Source organism: Zea mays, chromosome 6, assembly GCF_902167145.1.
Source record: "Zea mays cultivar B73 chromosome 6, Zm-B73-REFERENCE-NAM-5.0, whole genome shotgun sequence".
Taxonomy (NCBI): domain Eukaryota; kingdom Viridiplantae; phylum Streptophyta; class Magnoliopsida; order Poales; family Poaceae; genus Zea; species Zea mays.
The window spans coordinates 94,756,594-94,776,722 of NC_050101.1; positions in this window are offsets into that span (position 1 = coordinate 94,756,594).

Sequence of the window (20,129 nt, forward strand, 5' to 3'; positions counted from 1 at the left end):
CGGATTTGTTAGTTAAAACATAAGATGCATCAAAAGTCTTAAATGAAATGTTAGAATCATTTGATGCAGTAGGAGTTTTCTTTTTAGGCAATTTAACATGGGTTGATTGCCTAGAGCTAGAAGCCTCATTTTTATACATAAAAGCATGGTGTGAAACATTATGTGGTTTCCTAGCATGAATTCTCCTAATCTTATGCTCGGGGTAACCAGCAGGATATAGAATATAGCCCTCGTTACCCTGAGCCATGGGAGCTTTACCCTTAACAAAATTAGACAATTTCTTGGGGGAATTAAGCTTGACATTGTCTCCCTGTTGGAAACCAATGCCATCCTTAATGCCAGAGCGTCTCTCATTATAAAGCATGCTACGAGCAAATTTAAATTTTTCATTTTCTAGTTCATGCTCGGCAATTTTAGCATCTAGTTTAGCTATATGATAATTTTGTTGTTTAATCATAGCAATGTGATCATGGATAACATCAACATTAATGTCTCTACATCTAGTACAAATAGTAACATGATTAACACTAGATGTAGAGGGTTTGCAAGCATTTAATTCATCAATCTTAGCATGTAATATAGCATTTTCATTTCTAAGATTGGAAATAGAAATATTGCAAACATTTAAATCTTTAGCCTTAGAAATTTTATCATTCTCAATCTTATGGCTAGAAATTGATTCATTCAATTTGTCAATTTTAGCAGTCAAACTAGCATTATCATTTTTAAGGTTGACAAGAGAATCACCACAAACATTTAACTTCCCAACCTTAGCAATTAATTTGGCATTTTCATTTCTAAGGTTAGATATAGTGTCATGGCAAATGCTAAGCTCACTAGATAATTTTTCACATTTCTCTAATTCCTGAGCATAAGCATTTTTTACCTTAACATGCTTTTTGTTTTCTTTAATAAGGAATTCCTCTTGGCTATCCAAGAGTTCATCCTTCTCATGAATAGCACCTATCAATTCATTCAATTTTTCCTTTTGTTGCATGTTTAGGTTGGTAAAAAGAGCAAGCAAATGATCCTCATCATCGCTAGAGCTATCCTCATCACTAGATGTTGTATATTTAGTGGAGGCTCTAGATTTTACCTTCTTCTTTTTGCTGTCCTTTGTCATGAGGCACTTGTGGCCGACGTTGGGAAAGAGGAGGCCTTTGGTGACGGCGATGTTGGCGGCATCCTCGTCGGAGGAGGAGTCGGTGGAGCTCTCATTGAAGTCCCATTCCCGACACACATGGGCATCGCGCCCTTCTTCTTGTAGTACTTCTTCTTTTCCTTCCTCCTTCCCTTCTTGTCGTCGACCCTGTCACTATCACTTGATAATGGACATTTAGCAATAAAATGACCGGGCTTACCACACTTGTAGCAAACTTTCTTGGAGCGGGGCTTGTAATCCTTCCCCCTCCTTTGCTTGAGGATTTGGCGGAAGCTCTTGATGATGAGCGACATTTCCTCATTGTCGAGCTTGGAGGCATCGATGGGGAGCCTACTTGAGGTAGACTCTTCTTTCTTCTCCTCCGTCGCTTTGAATGCGACGGGTTGCACCTCGGGTGTGGAGGTGGCGCCTCGCTCGATGATTTGTTTGGAGCCTTTGATCATCAATTCAAAGCTTACAAACTTTCCTATAATCTCCTCGGGAGACATTAGCTTGTATCTAGGATCACCACAAATTAATTGAACTTGTGTAGGGTTAAGAAAAACGAGTGATCTTAGAATAACCTTGACCATTTCATGGTCATCCCATTTTGTGCTCCCGAGGTTGCGCACTTGATTCACCAAGGTCTTGAGCCGGCTATACATGGCTTGTGGCTCCCCCTCGATCGTCTCCCGCTTGGTGATCTTGGTCACCTCATCCCCTTCGTGTGCGGTCTTCAGTATGTCCCAAATTTCTTTGGCACTCTTCAACCCTTGCACCTTATTATACTCCTCTCGACTTAGAGAGGCGAGGAGTATAGTAGTGGCTTGAGAGTTGAAGTGTCATATTTGGGAAACTTCGTCCGAATCATATCCTTCATCCCCTATGGATGGTACATGCGCTCCAAACTCAATAATGTCCCAAATGCTAGAGTGGAGTGAGGTTAGGTGATGCCTCATTTTATCACTCCACATACAATAATCTTCACCATCAAAAACCGGTGGTTTGCCTAGTGGGAAGGAAAGTAATGGAGTACGTTTATAAATGTGAGGGTAGCGTAAGGGGATCTTACTAAACTTCTTGCGCTCATGGCGCTTAGAAGTGACGGACGACGTGTCGGAGCCGGAGGTGGATGGTGACGAAGAGTCGGTCTTATAGTAGACCACTTTCTTCATCTTCTTCTTGTCGCCACTCCGATGCGACTTGACGCGGGGAGGTGATTCCTCCCTTCCTTTGGCGTCGGACTCCTTTGATGGAGCTTTCTCGCGGCTTGTGTCCGTTTCCATCTCCCTCTTGGCGGATCCTCCAGACATCACTTCGAGTGGTTAGACTCTAATGAAGTACCGGGATCTGATACCAATTGAAAGTCGCCTAGAGGGGGGTGAATAGGCGAATCTGAATTTTATAAACTTTAAGCACAACTACAAGCCAAGGTTAGCGTTAGAAATAAAGTCGAGTCCAACAGAGAGGGTGAAAACAAATCAACCAAAGAAATAGAGCGGATGACACGATGATTTGTTTTACCGAGGTTCGGTTCTTGCAAACCTACTCCCCGTTGAGGTGGTCACAAAGACCGGGTCTCTTTCAACCCTTTCCCTCTCTCAAACAGTCACCTAGACCGAGTGAGCTTTTCTCCTTAATCAAATGGGTCACTTAGACCCCACAAGGACCACCACACAATTGGTGTCTCTTGCTTTGATTACAAGTGTCTTGAGAACAAGAATGGGGAAGAAGAAAAGCGATCCAAGCAACAAGAACTCAAATGAACACAAAAATCTCTCTCTCACTAGTCACTAATTGTTTTGAGTGATTTTGGACTTGGGAGAGGATTTGATCTCTTGTTTGTGTCTTAAAGTGAAGTTTAGAGCTCTTGTATTGAATGCAATGGCTGAAAACTTGGATGCCTTGAAGTGTGGTGGTTGGGGGGTATTTATAGCCCCAACCACCAAAATAGCCGTTAGGGAGGGCTGCTGTCGATGGGCGCACCGGACAGTCCGGTGCGCCAGCCACGTCACCCAACCGTTAGGGTTCTAACAGTTTCGACCGTTGGAGCTCTGACATCTTGGTGTACCGGACAGTCTGATGCCGCACCGGACAGGTACTGTTCACTGTCCGGTGCGCCTTTGGCGCCTGCTCTGACTTCTACCGTGAACTGTAGTTCTGTCAGGGCACTATGCAGTCGACCGTTGCGCTGATAGTCGTTGCTCCGCTTGGTGCACCGGACAGTCCGGTGAATTATAGCGGAGGGCGCCTGGTGAAACCCGAAGGTGAAGAGTTTGAGGTCGATTCTCCCTGGTGCACCGGACATTGTCCGGTGGTGCACCAGACAGTCCGGTGCGCCAGACCAGTGTTCTCTTCGGTTTCTTTTGCTCCATTCTTTTGAACCCTAACTCGGATCTTTTTATTGGTTTGTGTTGAACCTTTGGCACCTGTAGAACTTAAATTCTAGAGCAAACTAGTTAGTCCAATTATTTGTGTTGGGAAATTCAACCACCAAAATCATTTAGGAAAAGGTTTTACCCTATTTCCCTTTCAATGAGTAAATATGAGTGAGGTGTGCGCTTGGTTTGATTTGAGGTGAAGAAAGTGGAATTTGGGCACTTGGCTCGGAATCGATCGCTAGAAACAGGGAATTGTGTAAAATTGAAGCATGGGATATCGGATTGGCCTGAGATTTTGTGAATGTGTTACTATAGGTATTGTGAAGGTGCTCGGAAAATTTGGGTTCAATTGGAGCAATTTTGGCTGGTTTGGGCATTTCACCGAGCACGTGGCGTGCAGTGTTCTAGGGTTTCGGTGAAATGGTTGTTTTAAGGATTGAAACCCTCCCAAAGGGAGCTAGGAAATTGCAGGGGTATTCAATAGAGTACTAGGAACGCAATCAACCACTTGGATTCACTGAATTTGACAAGGATTTGAAATTTGAGGCCAAGGGTGGAATGGATAGCTTCACTGCCCTTGAAACAGAGAGAGAGAGGGAAGGGGAGAAGGCGCTAGGGCTGCTCACCAGAGGAAGAAGAGCCGAGCACAGTTACTGGAGGTCGCCGGAGCACGGCCGGAGACGGTGGACGCCGGTGAGCAGAGGAGGGGAATCGCCAGAGGAGGTGAGAGACAGAGCCAGAGAGAGGAGAAATGAGCCTGGCCTCGGGCTCGGGCAGGGAGAACTTTTTTTTAAAAACCGATTATGGGTGCACCGGCAGTCTACAGTGGCTGTCCGGTGCACACCGAATAGCGTACGGTAGCTGTCCGGTGAACCACCGGATAGCGCACAGGAAAGAGGAGTCCTGCGCGCGCGACCGGTGCATCGGACAGTGCAGTGTCCGGTGCACACCGAACTGTCCGGTGAGCCCAGACAGAGGGAATTTTGAATTTTTTTAAAATTTTCTATCTAGTTTTCAACCAAACCTAATCCCAACTTATAATCACACAAAATAACACTTGTTGGGACAGGTATTGGCACCCTCATATATTTTCTCATAATTTTCAAAATATTTTGCCATAGGCTAGATAATTTTTAGAGAAAATAGGCAAATGGTGGGATTTGCATTTTGGCCTTGCACTAGGAGTTTTCATGAATGATTTGAGTTTTGAATACTCCCCCTAAGTGCAGTACCTCATGCATATCTCAAGAACCAACAATTGCATAGTAAGTAGGAATTTAAGTACTAAAAGCTTAAAGACTAAGACTTGTCACATTTGAGTCCGAGTTAAGCTTTTTCACTCGCTTTGTTGGCGGTTATCTTAACTAGGTTAGACAAGCCCTAGATGCAATACAAGAAATTAATATGCAATGCAAGCTTGACAACACCATTTGATATCTTAAATAAAATTTCTGAGATCAAGTATATTTAATTCATTCCTCAACATGCAAAAACGGGTTTTATCGAGTGGCTTAGTGAAAATATCCGCTAGTTGATCTTCTGACCTCACTCCTTCTAAAATGATGTCTCCTTTAGCAACATGATCTCTAAGGAAGTGATGACGGATATCAATGTGCTTGGTGCGAGAGTGTTGTACAAGATTATTAGCAATTTTAACAGCACTCTCATTGTCACACAACAAAGGTACCTTTTCTAGAACTATGCCATAGTCTAGAAGAGTTTGTTTCATATATAAAATTTGTGTGCAACAAGCACCCGCGGTAATGTATTCCGCTTCGGCGGTTGACAAGGCAACACTATTTTGCTTTTTTGGATGTCCATGATACTAGTGATCTCCCAAGCAAATGGCACCCCAGAAGTACTTTTTCTATCAATTTTGCAACCGGCATAATCTGAATCAGAATAGCCAATTAAGTCAAAAGTAGCTCCTTTGGGATACCACAGACCAACGCTTGGGGTGTGTCTGAGATACCTAAGAATTCTTTTAATAGCGCGAAGATGAGCTTTCTTAGGATTTGATTGAAATCTTGCACACATGAAGACAGTAAACATGATATCGGGCCTAGATGCGGTAAGATACAATAAACTACCAATCATAGAACGGTAGAGAGTTTGATTAACCGGGTTACCTCCCTCATCTAGCTCGAGATGTCCATTTGTTGGCATAGGTGTCTTGATTGGTTTGCACTTCTCCATGTTGAACCTTTTCAACAAGTCTTTGGTATACTTCTCTTGTGAGAGGAAGTTACCATCTTTCATTTGCTTGACTTGAAAGCTGAGGAAGTATGTCAGCTCACCAATCATTGACATCTCAAACTTCTTCGACATCAACTCACCAAATTCCTTGCAATGATAGTCATTTGTCGAGCCAAAGATTATGTCATCAACATATACTTGACAAATGAAAATATCACTGTTATGTTTCTTTGTGAATAGAGTTGTGTCGATGGTCCCGATCTTGAAGCCCTTTTCGATGAGGAAGTTGCGAAGACGCTCATACCAAGCCCTTGGAGCTTGCTTTAACCCATAAAGCACCTTGGACAACCTGTAAGCATGGTTAGGATATCTAGGGTCTTCAAACCCGGGTGGTTGCTCAACATATACAAGTTCATTTATGAATCCATTTAAAAATGCACTTTTTACATCCATTTGATAAAGCTTTATATCATAGCATGATGCATATATGAGTAGGATACGGATGGCTTCCAGTCGAGCAACCGGTGCAAAGGTCTCTCCAAAATCTAAGCCTTCAACTTGAGAGAATACCTTTGCAACAAGTCTTGCCTTGTTCCTTACAATCACGCCTTGATCATCTTGTTTGTTTCTGAACACCCATTTTGTTCCAATGATTCTTGCGTCTTGTGGGGGCTTCTTCAGGGTCCAAACTTGGTTATGGGTGAAGTTGTTTAGTTCTTCATGCATGGCGTTCACCCAGTCCGGATCTTGTAGCGCCTCATCTATACATGTAGGCTCAACACAAGAAACAAAAGAGTGATGTTCAATAAAAGAAGCATGTTTATGTGATCGAGTAATAACCCCTTGTGAAGGACTCCCAATGATTTGGTCTTGTGGGTGTGCTTGAAGTAGTGATGAGTTTCTCCTGTCAACCCCTTGGGAAGAAGATCCTGAAGCATCAACATCTTTGGCTTGTACCCTTGCTTGTTCATGAGAGACAAATGTATCTTCATTTGCATGCCTCTCATCTTTTTCATCATCTTGTGGTACACTTGATGAAGAAGGCATGTTAATGTTTTGCACCTCTTCTTCATCTTCTTTTGGTTTGATAGCTCCAATTGGCATGTTCTTCATGGCTTCCCTAAGTGGCTCATCACCTGCATCATCAAGATTTTCAAGTGCTCCTTGGGAGCCATTAGTCTCATCAAATTCCACATCATATGTTTCTTCTACCACGCCAGTGGCATGATTGAATACTCGATATGCTTTGCACTTTGATGAATAACCCAATAGAAAACCAATATCACAACGTCTTTGAAACTTCCCTAGGTGATGGCGTTTCTTGTAAATGTAGCATTTGCATCCAAACACCCGGAAGAAGGAGACGTCTGGCTTTTTCCCATTTAGCAGTTCATAGGGAGTCTTCGCAAGTAGCCGGTGAGGAAATAGCCCGTTTGATGCATAACATGCAGTGTTGATAGCTTCGGCCCAAAACCTCTCCGGTGTGTTATACTCATCAATCATTGTTCTTGCAAGTGTGATCAAGGTCCTATTTTTCCTTTCAACAACTCCATTTTGTTGAGGTGTATATGTTGCAGATACTTCATGCTTGATCCCAATCTCATCACAGTATTCATGAATGTTGGTGTTGTCAAATTCTTTACCATTATCACTTCTAATCTTCTTGATCTTGCAATCAAATTCATTTTGAGCTTTCTTGGCAAACTTCTTAAATATAGATGCAACTTTAGATTTATCATGGAGAAAGAACACCCAAGTGTATCTTGAGAAATCATCAACTATCACTAGACAGTAGAGGTTACCACCAGCACTTATATAATTTGTAGGTCCAAATAAATCCATATGAAGTAGTTCGAGTGGTCTTGATGTTGACATGAAATCTTTTGTAGGATGTGTGTTAGCAACTTACTTCCCAGCTTGACATGTGCTACAAGGCTTGTCCTTTTCAAATACAACATCCTTTAATCCTCTAACCATGTCCTTCTTTAATACTTTCTTGAGTGTGCTCATCCCAACATGTGCAAGCCTCCTATGCCAAAGCCATCCAAGTGATGCTTTGGTAAAGAGGCAAGTTCTTAAGTCTGCATCTTCAGAGGTGAAATCCACTAAGTAGAGATTGTTGTATCTAAATCCTTTGAATATCATTGATTCATCATCCATTTTTGATACAATAACCTCTGTTGGAGTGAATAAGCATTGAAGTCCAAGATCACAGAGTTGATCCACTGATAATAAGTTGAAGCTCAAAGGTGCAACTAAGAGAACATTTGAAATTGATAGATCATTTGAAATTGCCACCTTGACAAGTCCTTGAACTTTCCCTTTTGAATTATCCCCAAATGTGATTTTGTCTTGTCCATCAACATTCTCATCAAGTGAGGTGAACATCTGTGGGTTGCCTGTCATATGTTGTGTGCATCCACTGTCAATAACCCAATGGCTCCCACCGGTCTTGTAGTTCACCTACATCCACAGACAAATCAAGCTTGAGTTTTGAGGGCCCTATATTGCATAGGACCAGTGACTCTCTCAATCAAGGACTTTGTAACCCAAATTTGTCTAGGTCTACTCTTGCTTGGTGGACCTAGGAATGTAACTTTGACCTTTCCATTTGCTACTTTTCTTAGAACATAATGAGCATTGAAGGCAAAAGGTCTTGAGTACTTATGCAAGGGAGTTGGTGGTTTAGCTTTGCAATTGTGGGCAAAATGACCCTCTTTTCCACACTCAAAGCATTTGATAGGCTTATGAGTTTGCTTTGGCTTGTATTGAGTTGCAGCTTTCTTTTGCACAAAAGAATTGTATCCAATACCACTCTTGTTGTTTTTCATGACAGTGTTCATGAGCAATTCATTTTGGAGATATTAGGCCTTATTAAATTTTTGCACACTTGTTGCAATATGTTCATTTTCACTCTTAAGTTTCTTGACCTCATTTTTAAGCCTTTCATTATCCACTGCCAACTCATTGTTGAAATCATTGTTCTCAATGGCAACCTTTCCCCTAGTAGTTGCATCAGTCAAATATCTCTTCAATTTTTGGTTGTCTAATGTCAAGACTTCAACTTTTTCGGTCAATTCATCATGTAGTCTATCTTTCAACTCCCTATTAGCTTCATTTAACTTCTCACATTTATCCTTAGCATCTTTTAGGGAGGATATAAGCTCATTTACAGTGGATGACATAGTTTTGTTTTCTTCTTTCATTTCATCACTAGCTTTCATAACTATGTCATATTTGGCGTTCAAAGATTCATTTTCATTTTTCAACTTATCACATTTAGCTTTTGACTTCCTAATGATTTGAGTGTATTCTTTAAGCAAGTCAGCTAGTTCATCATAGGAAGGTGAAGCAAATTCATCATCACTATCACTATCATCAGTAATATCATTATCATTTTGTACCTTCCGTTCACCTCTAGCCATGAGGCATAGCTGAGAAGTCGATGATGGTGATGGTGGTGGTGAAGAGAAGTCCCCAGCGATGGCGGCAACTTTTTCATCATTTTCTTCTTCACTTGAAGAAGATCCACTTGATGACTCAATGTTAGTGAGCCAGTCACCAACAATATATGCCTTTCCATTTTTCTTTTTGTGGAACCTCTTGTGCTCCCATCCTTCCTCTTGAAGAATCTCTTTTCCTTTTTCTCATCATCGTTGTCATCTTCTTTCTTGCCCTTGAACTTGTTCTTCTTGGGCTTGTTACATTGATGAGCAAGATGACCAAGCTCTCCACAGTTGTAGCAATCCATTTCAGAAATGGGCTTTTTTTTTGCTGGAAAAGAATTTCTTCTTTCTTTAATCAAATTTGATGCCTTCTCTGTTGAGCTTCTTTAACATCTTGGTGGTCTTCCTCACCATCAAGGCAATGTTAGTATCAAGGTCATCATCACTTGAGGATTCTTTCTCAATTTGTACTTTAGCTTTTCCTTTTCTTTCTTGATTTGCTTTGAGAGCCCAATCCTTTCTCTTGGAAGATGACTCATCCTTGTCATTGATGTGCATGTACATCTCATGAGCATTGATCTTTCCCAATATCTGTGTAGGTGTGGTAACTAAAAGATCCATCTGATGCAGCACAGTGACAATGTGTCCATATTTGTCAATTGGGAGGACACTGAGAATCTTCCTCACAACATCCGTTTGTGAAATATGTGTAAGCCCCAAGCCATTTACTTCCTCTACAAGAATATTGAGACATGAGTACATATCATTGGCATTTTTATTAGCAAGTGTTGGAACTTGCTCTCCCGAGCAAGGTAATCCAACAGGGGAGTAAAAACAATGCAGACAAAGTTTTAGCTCAGGAAGGCAATTGCTCTGTTAATCTAGCCTCTCAAGGGCACTGTGCGGGGGTATTTATAGGTGTCTGAGTGCCCAGCGTCAAGGATTAAGGACGCATGTGCCCTCAGGCACCTAGGTCCTCCCCGGAATATTCCCATTAAAGCAGGGTTACAGACTGTAATAACAGAAAAACCTTTACAAATTAGGCCCGTAATGCGTAGCTACCGCGCGGGGCCTGTTACGATGGGCCGGATTACACGTGGGCCCTCGTGTTGGGTGACGCCGCGGGATGGGGCGACCTCGCCATAGGTCTTCGTCCTTCGGCGTGTCGGACGAAGGGTGGAGTCTGCCAGTCGTCGTCTCCGTTGGTGCAGCGAGACTGGCGAAGGCATCGAGCGAAGGGTAGCGTCTTCGCCTTCGCCCCAACATTTGCCCTCTGAGGGACCAGTTCGACCAAGTCATCTGGTGCCGAAGGTGTCGCTAGATGGTGGAGATGCTGCCCTCGCTCAAAGTGGTTCTGCGGGGGTTTTTGACATGACCGTTGATTGATGCCGCACTGTTGGATTGCGGGTTTCCCGAAGCGCCGTGCCCTGTGTATAAAAGGGGGTGGGGGCGGCGCGGGTTGAACTTTACCTTTCCGCGCGCCGCGAAAACCCTAACTTCCTTTTCAAACCGCTCGCTTGCTCGCCTTCCCTCCTTGCTCCTACTCGTCGGAGACCTGGCCCGTGTGAAGCAGACCGCCCGCCGCTGCCGACGGTACGTAGCCATGTCGTCCTCTTCCTCTTCTGCTGTCGATACACCGCCGGCCTGCGCATCGTCCGAGGACACGCTGAGCAATGTGGCGGCGGAGGAGTTGCGTCCTAGCGACACAGTGGAATTCGGCGCGTCGCGGATGTCCTCGGTCCACGTGCAAGACATGCAACAGCTTGGATATTTTGGCGGTGGAGTGGCACGTGTCTCGGGGGCGTAGGAGGTCCCCGAGCCAGAAGGCGAGTTGGTCGTCTTCGAGGCTTTTTTCGCCGCTGGCCTTCGTCTGCCTGCGCATCGATTTGTGGCGGAGGTCCGGCGTAGATTCGAGGTCCAGGTCCACTAGCTGACACCGAATGCCGTGGTGGCCCTGGCAAAGTATGTTTGGGCAACGACTTCGTACGGCGGGCAGCCCTCTGTCGAAGTCTTCGCGAAGCATTATTGTCTGCATTGGCAGAAAAGGAAAATTGGACATAAGATTGCACAATTTGGATCTTGCACATTTACACCGAAGACTGGCAAGACTTCGATGGAAGTCGTTGAGTTGGTTCCCTGCGCCCGCAATAAATGGGGCAACTGGTGGGAATTTTGGTTCTACGTTTCCGAAGGCACAGTCGAAGACCATCCAGGGCTCCCCGTGGCCGTCATGTGCTCACATTATTACGCAGCGTACCCACAGTTTGAGGTAGCGGAGGATGATGAAAATGAAGGGGCCCTTCGGTGCGCTGCCCGCATGAGTAGCGGGCGCGACCTTGTTGAGGAGTTTGTCGGGTATGGGGTATGGCCCTTGGCGCATGGCTGGGCACTGGGCGAAGTATGCCCTCGCCAGATGCCCTCCCATGGCGGGATGCTGGTGCGGAGTCACGGGAAGAAACCGATGGGCGAGACCGAGGAAGGGCCATCGCAGGAGGCTGCCCCGGCCACTAAGAAGAGAAAATTAGGTACTATAGTGGGGAAAGGGGGTGTCTGATAATTTTGTTGTGGAGTTGATGGGGACATGCGCGGCCCCCGGGGGAAGGATGTCTTTGCCCGAGCTCCAGGAGTCTTCGGCGCGAATGCTGGAGGTTACCGGGGGTCGGTGGCCAAAGAATCTTTCGATCCCCTGGGCAGAGGGCGAAGACATGTCTACGTCTCATATAGCTCGTGGATTGAAGATTTTCCCTTACGGACGGAATATTGCTGCTATTGTATCGGCAGTGATGAACAAGGATCGCCAGGATGCTGCGCAGAAGCGCCGGGCGGTCGTCAGGCTCCCCGATCCTAGGCGTGAAGCGAAGAGAGCGCGAAGGCTGCCGCCGCCGGCGGTAGCCAGCCGACGCTGGCCGCGAAACCGGCCGCACCCGGCTCCAGCAAGGTGTCGGAGAGTGCGAAGGTCGTTGCTGCCGGCGGAACCAAGTCGACCCAGGGCGAGGCCGCGAAAGTCTGGGAGCTGCCTTCGCGGGGGAAACGTGTTGCCGACTTCGGCACAAATATTAGCGTGGACGACTATTTCGTCGGTAAGTTTTTTTGACCGGTGGTACGTTGCAGGGTCAGGCGAGGGGCAAATGGTTGTTGTCCCGCCTGCGGTGGCAACCACGGCGTCAACCGCGGTGGTCGGGGCAAAGGGTGGTGCTTTCTGCGCAAGCGGCGAGATTTCGTCGGCCGCTGCCGTCAAGGGCGAGGCGGGCACCATGTCCCGCCGGCTGAGGGAGGCGTCGCAGCAGCTTAGTCAAGTAAGTTGAGCTGGACTTCGATGTTTGCCGTTTTCATGGGGATTGTGGTCTCATGTGTTTCTGTTAGGCGGCCGACTTCGCGGACCGCGTGGCGTTGGGTGCCCTCACTGCAGCTGTGTCTGCCGAAGTCGAGAGACTTCGGGCGCAGCACGCGGACGCCGTCCGGGAGAAGTCGGCTACGAAGAGCAAGAGTCGCAGGCTGGCGGAGAAGGTGGCCGCCCTGTAGGCCGAGAGGACGGACCTCCGGCGCCAGCTAATGGAAGAAAGGAGGGAGGCCAACCAGGCTATTGCCGAGGCGTAGGCTGCGCAGGCGGCGACCAAATTGGCGCAGGCAGAGGGAAGCCTTGCCAGCCAACGTGCGGAGGAATGGGAGGCGCGGTTCAACGCTCTGCGCGGCCGCGTGGAGAAGGCCGAGGCCTCCACACGCTCGGAAGTGGAGCGGACGCGCGCACAACTTGTGGACTCGTACCGCGAGCTGGGTGCGCGGACTGCTGACTTCGAGGTGCCTGACCGAGCGGCAGGCCTTCGCTTCCTCGAGTGGTTGCAAGAGGAACTACTGGTACTCTCGACCACATGGAGGGGTTCATGTCCTTTGCCTCCCTCGTCACCTGCGAAGGGGCCTTCAATGCGCTGTCTCGCGAGGGCTGCAGACACTACGAGGTCTTTTACCAAGCCGACGAGAGCTTTGGACGCGAGATCTTTAAGGCCGAAGACCCCGTTGTGAAGCAGTCAGCGGGGGCACTTTTTGATAGGATGTGGGGGCGCATGGTCAGGAGGCTGTCAGGGAGCGATCCGACCGGGCGAGGGAGCAGGTGATGATTATTGTTTTGGTGTGGTTTGTGGTGCGTGGGTGTAGGTGGTGTTTGCTGAATGAATGTGCTTGTGCTGCAGATGGAGCGCGCCGAGGACGTCGAGGACTTCGGGAGTCTAGTCGGCGCGCCGCCCGATGCTGCGGAGGGCAAACCGGTGCTGCCCTCGGATGCTGGTGAAGGCCCATCAGACGTGCTCGTGCCTGCTGTTGCCAGCGAAGACCCTGTGTTGGCCGCTATGCCGACAGCCGAAGGCGCTCAGGAGGTGGTGGCGGAGCCGACAGTCGAAGGTCTTACGGCCGTGATCGCACCCTCACAGGTGGCTAAGTAGTTGAATAGGTGCAGGGGAGGTTGTAAATTTTGTCTACGTGTTACTGAACCTCGGTTGCTGCGTAGGTTCAGGATTTTGGGCCTGCGCACGCAACCGCTACTGAAAGTGCTAATTTTGTGGCGGCTTTGACCGTGGTTGCGGAAAATGATTCAGATGATTCTGTGTCTAAGTTTTTTGAGTCTGATGGTTCTGGGAGTTCGGTGGTGTGGACGGAGGAGTCTTCAGATGAGGATTTGGATTATTTCGTGGCATTGGATGTGGCTGTGGCAGAGACTTCTCCGCGTGTGATGGATGCTGAAGTTCCCGGTTCGAGTGTTGGGCGTAGGCGGCGAAGGGCGGTGGCGAAGCATAGGGTGAGTGAGGTTGAGGGTGGCCGTCTTCGTGTAGACAGGGCTGGCAAGCGGGAATTGTTGGCCTCGCCGGCTGGAGTGAGCGTAGGTGAGGGGGAGTTGCGAAGTCTTTTTGAGGGTGAGGAGCTGAGGATAATGCTGTTTAACTATAGGGAGATGGGTATCATCCCGAAAGTTGAACCAATGTAGTGTGGGGTGCCCTCGCTGCACGTATGTAACTATAATTTGTATGATGAGGCTGTGTGCCTTCGCTGATCCGGTCGTGCTCGTAGGGGACTTGTGCATTTGATCTAGCGCGTTTATTATGTCGGTCCGGCTGCGCCTGTAATCGGTCTTTGCGCGGATAGTTTTTCGACAAAGATTTTTGCACGGATGTAATGTGCCTTCGATTTTGCGCACTTGTTGTGCTAGTCCGGCTGCACCCTTGGGCGACTTGTGCACAGAGTCTTTTGAAGAAGACTTCGATTTTGCGCACTTGTTGTGCTAGTCCGGCTGCACCCTTAGGCAACTTTTGCACGGATAGTCTTTTGAAGAAGACTTCGATTTTGCGCACTTGTTGTGCTAGTCCGGCTGCACCCTTAGGCGACTTTTGCACGGATTGTCTTTTGAAGAAGACTTCGATTTTGCGCACTTGTTGTGCTAGTCCGACTGCACCCTTAGGCGACTTTTGCACAGAGTGTCGCACGTGAGGGTAGCCAGCGCTGCCCCTCGCGGTGACTTTGTATTGGTCGAATGTCGAAGACCGTCGATGCGGTCTTTTTTCGATGTAGATTTTTGCGGGGGTTTTCGCGTGTATATTACATGGCTCCGCCTCGTTAAAAACCTCACCCCCCGAGAGGAAAAGAGTGCGGGCCAGAATAAAACTGTTTTGCGAATTACAAGGGCGAGCTGGCCCTGAGGAGTCAAACAAAAAATTTGCGAAGATTATCAATGTTCCAAGAATGCTCTAAGTCTTCGCCGGATGGCGTTGTGAGCCTGTACGCGCTGGGGGACGCCTTCGTCTTGACGATGAAAGGGCCCTCCCACTTTGGCTCTAGCTTGCCCCGAGACTCTGTCCGTGCTGTCCTGAATTCCCTCGGGATGACTGTGTGGTCGTGCCATGATTTTGTTTGAGCTTGGTATTTGTTTAGAGCCTGTAGGGCAAAGACACGGTCTCAGTCGATGAGGTCCTTCGAAGTAGGCTCGTCCACGTCGGGGATGACTGACGTGACTGTCCGTGGTGACCCATGTTTTATTTCTTGCGGGGTCATGGCCTCCGATCCATATAGAAGGTAGAAAGGGGTGAACCCAGTCGCCCTGCACTCAGTCGTGTTCAGTGCCTAGACCGCTTCAGGTAACAGGTCGCCCCACTTGCCTTTTTTGTCGTCGAGGAGCATTTTCTTGACGGCTGTGAAAATTTTACCATTGGCGCGTTCCACAACTCCGTTGGATTGCGGGTGGTACACTGAGGCGAAGGCAAGCTTGGTGCCAATGGAGAAGCAGAAATCCTTGAAGTCTTGGCTGTCAAATTGCTTGCCATTGTCAACTGTGAGTTCGGACGGGACTCCGAAGCGGCAAATAATGTTTTGCCAGAAGAATTTCTGGGCAGTCTTCGATGTTATCATGGATACAGCCCTCGCCTCGATCCATTTGGTAAAATACTCGAAGGCGACGAAGGTGAACTTGAGGTTCCCCTGGGCCGTGGGTAGGGGCCCGACAATGTCCAGACCCCAGCGCTGAAGAGGCCACGTGTGGGCGATTAGCTCGTGAATTGTGAAGGGCTTCCCGAGCGTGGAGAAAATTTCTGGCAGGCTTCGCAGGACCTTGTGACCCGATTTGCGGCGCAGATCATGGTGGGCCAGTAGAAACCTTGACGGATTACCTTTGCGGCTAGGGCCCTAGGCCCTGCGTGAGAGCCGCAAGTCCCGCTGTGGACTTCGCGCAGAATTTGGACGCCTTCGGTCTCGGTGACACATTTAAGCATGGGTTGACTGACCCCCTTCTTGTAAAGCTGGCCTTCGATTAGTGCGAAGTCCCGGCTTCGATGTTTGAGGCGCTTGGCCTCATTGATATCGGTTGGATGATAGTACCCCTACAGGAACAGGGTTATTGGTGCCCGCCAATCTTCGGTCATGATGAGGTTAACTATGCGGTGGCCCTCGCTGTCATTGGTTATTTGGAGCCCCTCTGGCCTGCGGACGGCTGGCGTGCCGATGACATGGTAGAATACGTCGGAGGGTAGGGCCTCGCCTCTGGGGGCTGCCTTGGCCAATGCGTCGGCCTCCTCATTCTTGGCTCGGTCCACATGCTGCAAGGTGAAACCTTTGAATTGCCTCTCGAGACTACGGATAGCTGCGAGGTACTGCATAAGTGCAGGGTCCTTCGCTGCGTAGTCTTTCTCGACTTGGTCGGCGACTACCTTGGAGTCTGTTCTGATGATGCAGGTGGTGACGCCAAGTGCCCTTAGCTTGCGGAGGCCGAGGATGACAGCTTCATATTCTGCTATGTTGTTAGTGCATCTGTCAGACTCCAAAGCAAAGCTGAGGCGTGCTGCGTATTTGTGCTTGACCCCTATGGGTGAAGTAATGACTGCAGCGGCGCCTGCCCCCGCATGGAACCATGCGCCATCGCAATGGATTGTCCACACCTTCTCTGCGGACGGGTCCGGATGTGTTATTGGCCCAGTCCAGTCGACGACGAAGTCTGCCAGGACTTGTGACTTGATGGCTGTCCTGGGTTCGAATGTGATGTGGTAGCCAGAGAGTTCGGCTGCCCATTTGGCAATTCGGACTGATGCCTCCGGGTTTCTAAACAATTCGCTGAGTCCCCTATCTGAGGTGACCCAGACCTTGAATGCTTCAAAATAATGGCGCAATTTGCGCGAGGCCATAACAACTGCATAGGCGATTTTTCCAGTTCTGTCATATTGCATTTTGATGTCGTGAGTACTTCGGAGACGTAATAAACTGGACATTGCCTGATCGTGCCCCCTCTGTTCTGCTCCTGAACCAGTGCTACGCTGACTGCATGCGGCGAAGCCGCGACGTAGAGCAACAGGGGTAGCGAGGGGTCGGGGCTTGTAAGAATCGCCAACTCTGACAGGTACTGCTTCAATGAAGCGAAGGCCGTCGCCTGCTCTGGTCCCCATGCGAAGTCTTTTGCGCCGCGGAGTGTTTTGAGGAAAGGGAGGCTTCACTCTACGGATTTGGAGATGAATCTATTGAGGGCGGCCAATCTGCCTGTCAGTCGTTGGACGTCTCTAGCTAACTGCGGGGGCGTCATGTTGATAATGGCCTGGATTTTGGTTGGATTGGCTTCAATCCCGCGGTGCAACACCAGGTAGCCCAATATTTCCCCTGGTGAACGCCAAAGACGCACTTTTCGGGGTTCAGGCGAAGTCGTGCGTCCCGCATGTTCGCAAACATTTCGGCGAGGTCAGCCAGATGGTCTTCCTTGCTTTTGCTGGCGACGACGATGTCGTCCACATACGTGAATATGTTTCTGCCGACCTGGCTCTCGAGCACCGTTTTCGTGAGCCGAGAGAAAGTGGACCCGGCGTTCTTAAGTCCCTCCGGCATTCTAATGAAGCAATACGTGCCGAAGGGTGTTATGAAACTGGTGCTTGCCTTGTCTTCCTCCTTCATATATATTTGATGGTAGCCGGAGAAGCAATCAAGGAGTGACATGACTTCACACCCGGTCGTGCTATCGACGATTTTGTCGATCCAAGGCAGCAGGAAGTTGTCCTTGGGGCAGGCCTTGTTAAGACTGGTGAAATCGATGCACATCCGCCATTTGTCGCTCTTCTTCTGCACCATTACTACGTTGGTGAGCCATGTAGGGTAGGCAATTGGCTCGATAAATTTGGCTTCAAGCAGGCGATGTACCTCGGCCTTGGCGGCTTATGTCTTCTCATCAGACATCTTGCATAGCCGCTGTTTCTTCGGCCTTACCGAAGGGTCAATTCCCAAGTTGTGCTCGATGATGGAGCGACTAACTCCGACCAGGTCGAGGGCGGACCAGGCAAAGACGTCTGAAAGGATCACGATGCCCAAGAGGGGGGGTGAATTGGGCTTTTCAAAAAATCAACACTAATTAAAAGCTAAGCAAGAGCTAAGCAAGAGCCCAACTTCACCCCAACAACTAGCACTAAGATAATAATACTAGAAATACAATAATGCTAAGACAATACTTCAAATACTTGCTAAACAAATACACAATGTAAAGTGCTTGAATTAAGTGCGGAATGTAAAGCAAGGTTTAGAAGACTCCTCCAATTTTTTCCGAGGTATCGAAGAGTCGGCACTCTCCACTAGTCCTCGTTGGAGCACCCGCGCAAGGGTATCGCTCCCCCTTGGTCCTCGCAAGAACCAAGTGCTCACTACGAGATGATCCTTTGGCACTCCGGCGCGGTGGATCCCTCGAGACCGCTTACAAACTTGAGTCGGGTCACCAACAAGATCTTCACGGTGATCACCGACCTCCCAACGCCACCAAGCCGTCTAGGTGATGCAGATCACCAAGAGTAACAAGCCGTAGACTTTCGCTTGACCAAGAGAAGCCTAATGCAAGTGGTGTGTGCTCTAGGTGGCTCTCGCTAGCGCTAATGAGGAACAAATGCGGGATTAAGATTCTCTAATCTCCTCACTAGGCTTTTGGTGCTTGCAATGCTCTAGCAATGTGCTGGAATAAATGTGGGGTGCAAGACATTGAATATGGTGGGTGGAGGGGGTATAAATAGCCCTCACCCACCAACTAGCCGTTACCAGCATTTTTCTGCGCGTGGGCGCACCGGACAGTCCGGTGCGCCACCGGTGCGCCAACGGTGCGCCAACGGTCGTTTCCAACGGCTAGTTCTGACAGTTAGCCGTTGGGCTGATGGCACACCGGACAGTGAACAGTCACTGTCCGGTGCACACCGGATAGTCCGGTGCACTGTCCGGTGCGCCACTATAATTCAACTCTGAAACCTGCGCTCTCGGGTTTCTGCGTGGGGAACGCTCTTCCCCGGGCCAGCCTGGCCCCACCTGACAGAGGGTGCACCGGACAGTCCGGTGCACACCGGACAGTCCGGTGCCCCAGGGCCAGAAACCCTACCTCTTGTTTTTCAGCTGATTTTCAAATCGGTTTTCGTTCTAACTTGTGAGTGAGTTCTAGAGTGACACCTAGCACTGTATGTGAGTGTGATTGTGCACCAACACTACACTAGAACTCTCTTGGTCAAACTACTCATCGACAACCCCTCTTTATAGTACGGCTAAAAGAGAATAAAAGACCTAACTAAATCACGAGTGTCCACATCTCCTTGACACTCGGACTCCGTTGTCCTTCACCTTTTGTTTCGTCGTTTTAGCCGTCGCTTCGAGTTCTTATCTCTGGGATTGTTTTCGCCGTTGTAGTACTTCTACCTGTAATGCGACCTAACTTACCATTTGTCTCTGCAAAACACACGTTAGTCACATATAATATTACGTTGTCATTAATCACTAAAACCAACCAGGGGCCTAGATGCTTTCAATCTCCCCCTTTTTGGTGATTGATGACAACCCTACAAGATTTGTGAGAGTAGTTTGTTTTGAAATTTCTGTCAATAGAAAGGATGGTTAGTTATATTCAGTAATCTTTGACAGAAAAAACGTGTACCATAATAATAAGAGTGAACGCATACACATCGTAAGATTCTTGTTCATATAAAAATGAAATTAAATCAATGAATCAAGAACTAGAAGACTGGTGATAAAATATAAGGTGAAAACATAATACACACAGTCAATCATAAGCAACGAGAGTATATATAGAGTTTGTGAGCCAAAAGCACCAAGCTAGTACAGAGAGTAGTAAGCACATATATTACATCAAAATGACTCTCTACTAACTCTCTAACTCTCCCTAGCTCTCACAACTCATATCTCTCCCCCTTTGGCGTCAAACACCAAAAGGGTACCCGAACCTACACATCTGAAGCGGGAGGAGGCGGCGGGGGCGCATCTGGTCGCGGTCGAGGCAGCAGAGCGAACGCCGGTGGGGGTCAGAGTCAGTCTCGGATCCAGGATCTATTGTAGAAGCTGGAGCTGGTACTGACTCGGACTGAGGGCACGCTGCAGAAGCTGTCGGAACTGAAGTGGTCACAGATACTACCACAACAGTAGTGGTAACAGCAGAAGCTGGTGGCACTGGCGGCTGAGGACAGACAGAGCTGA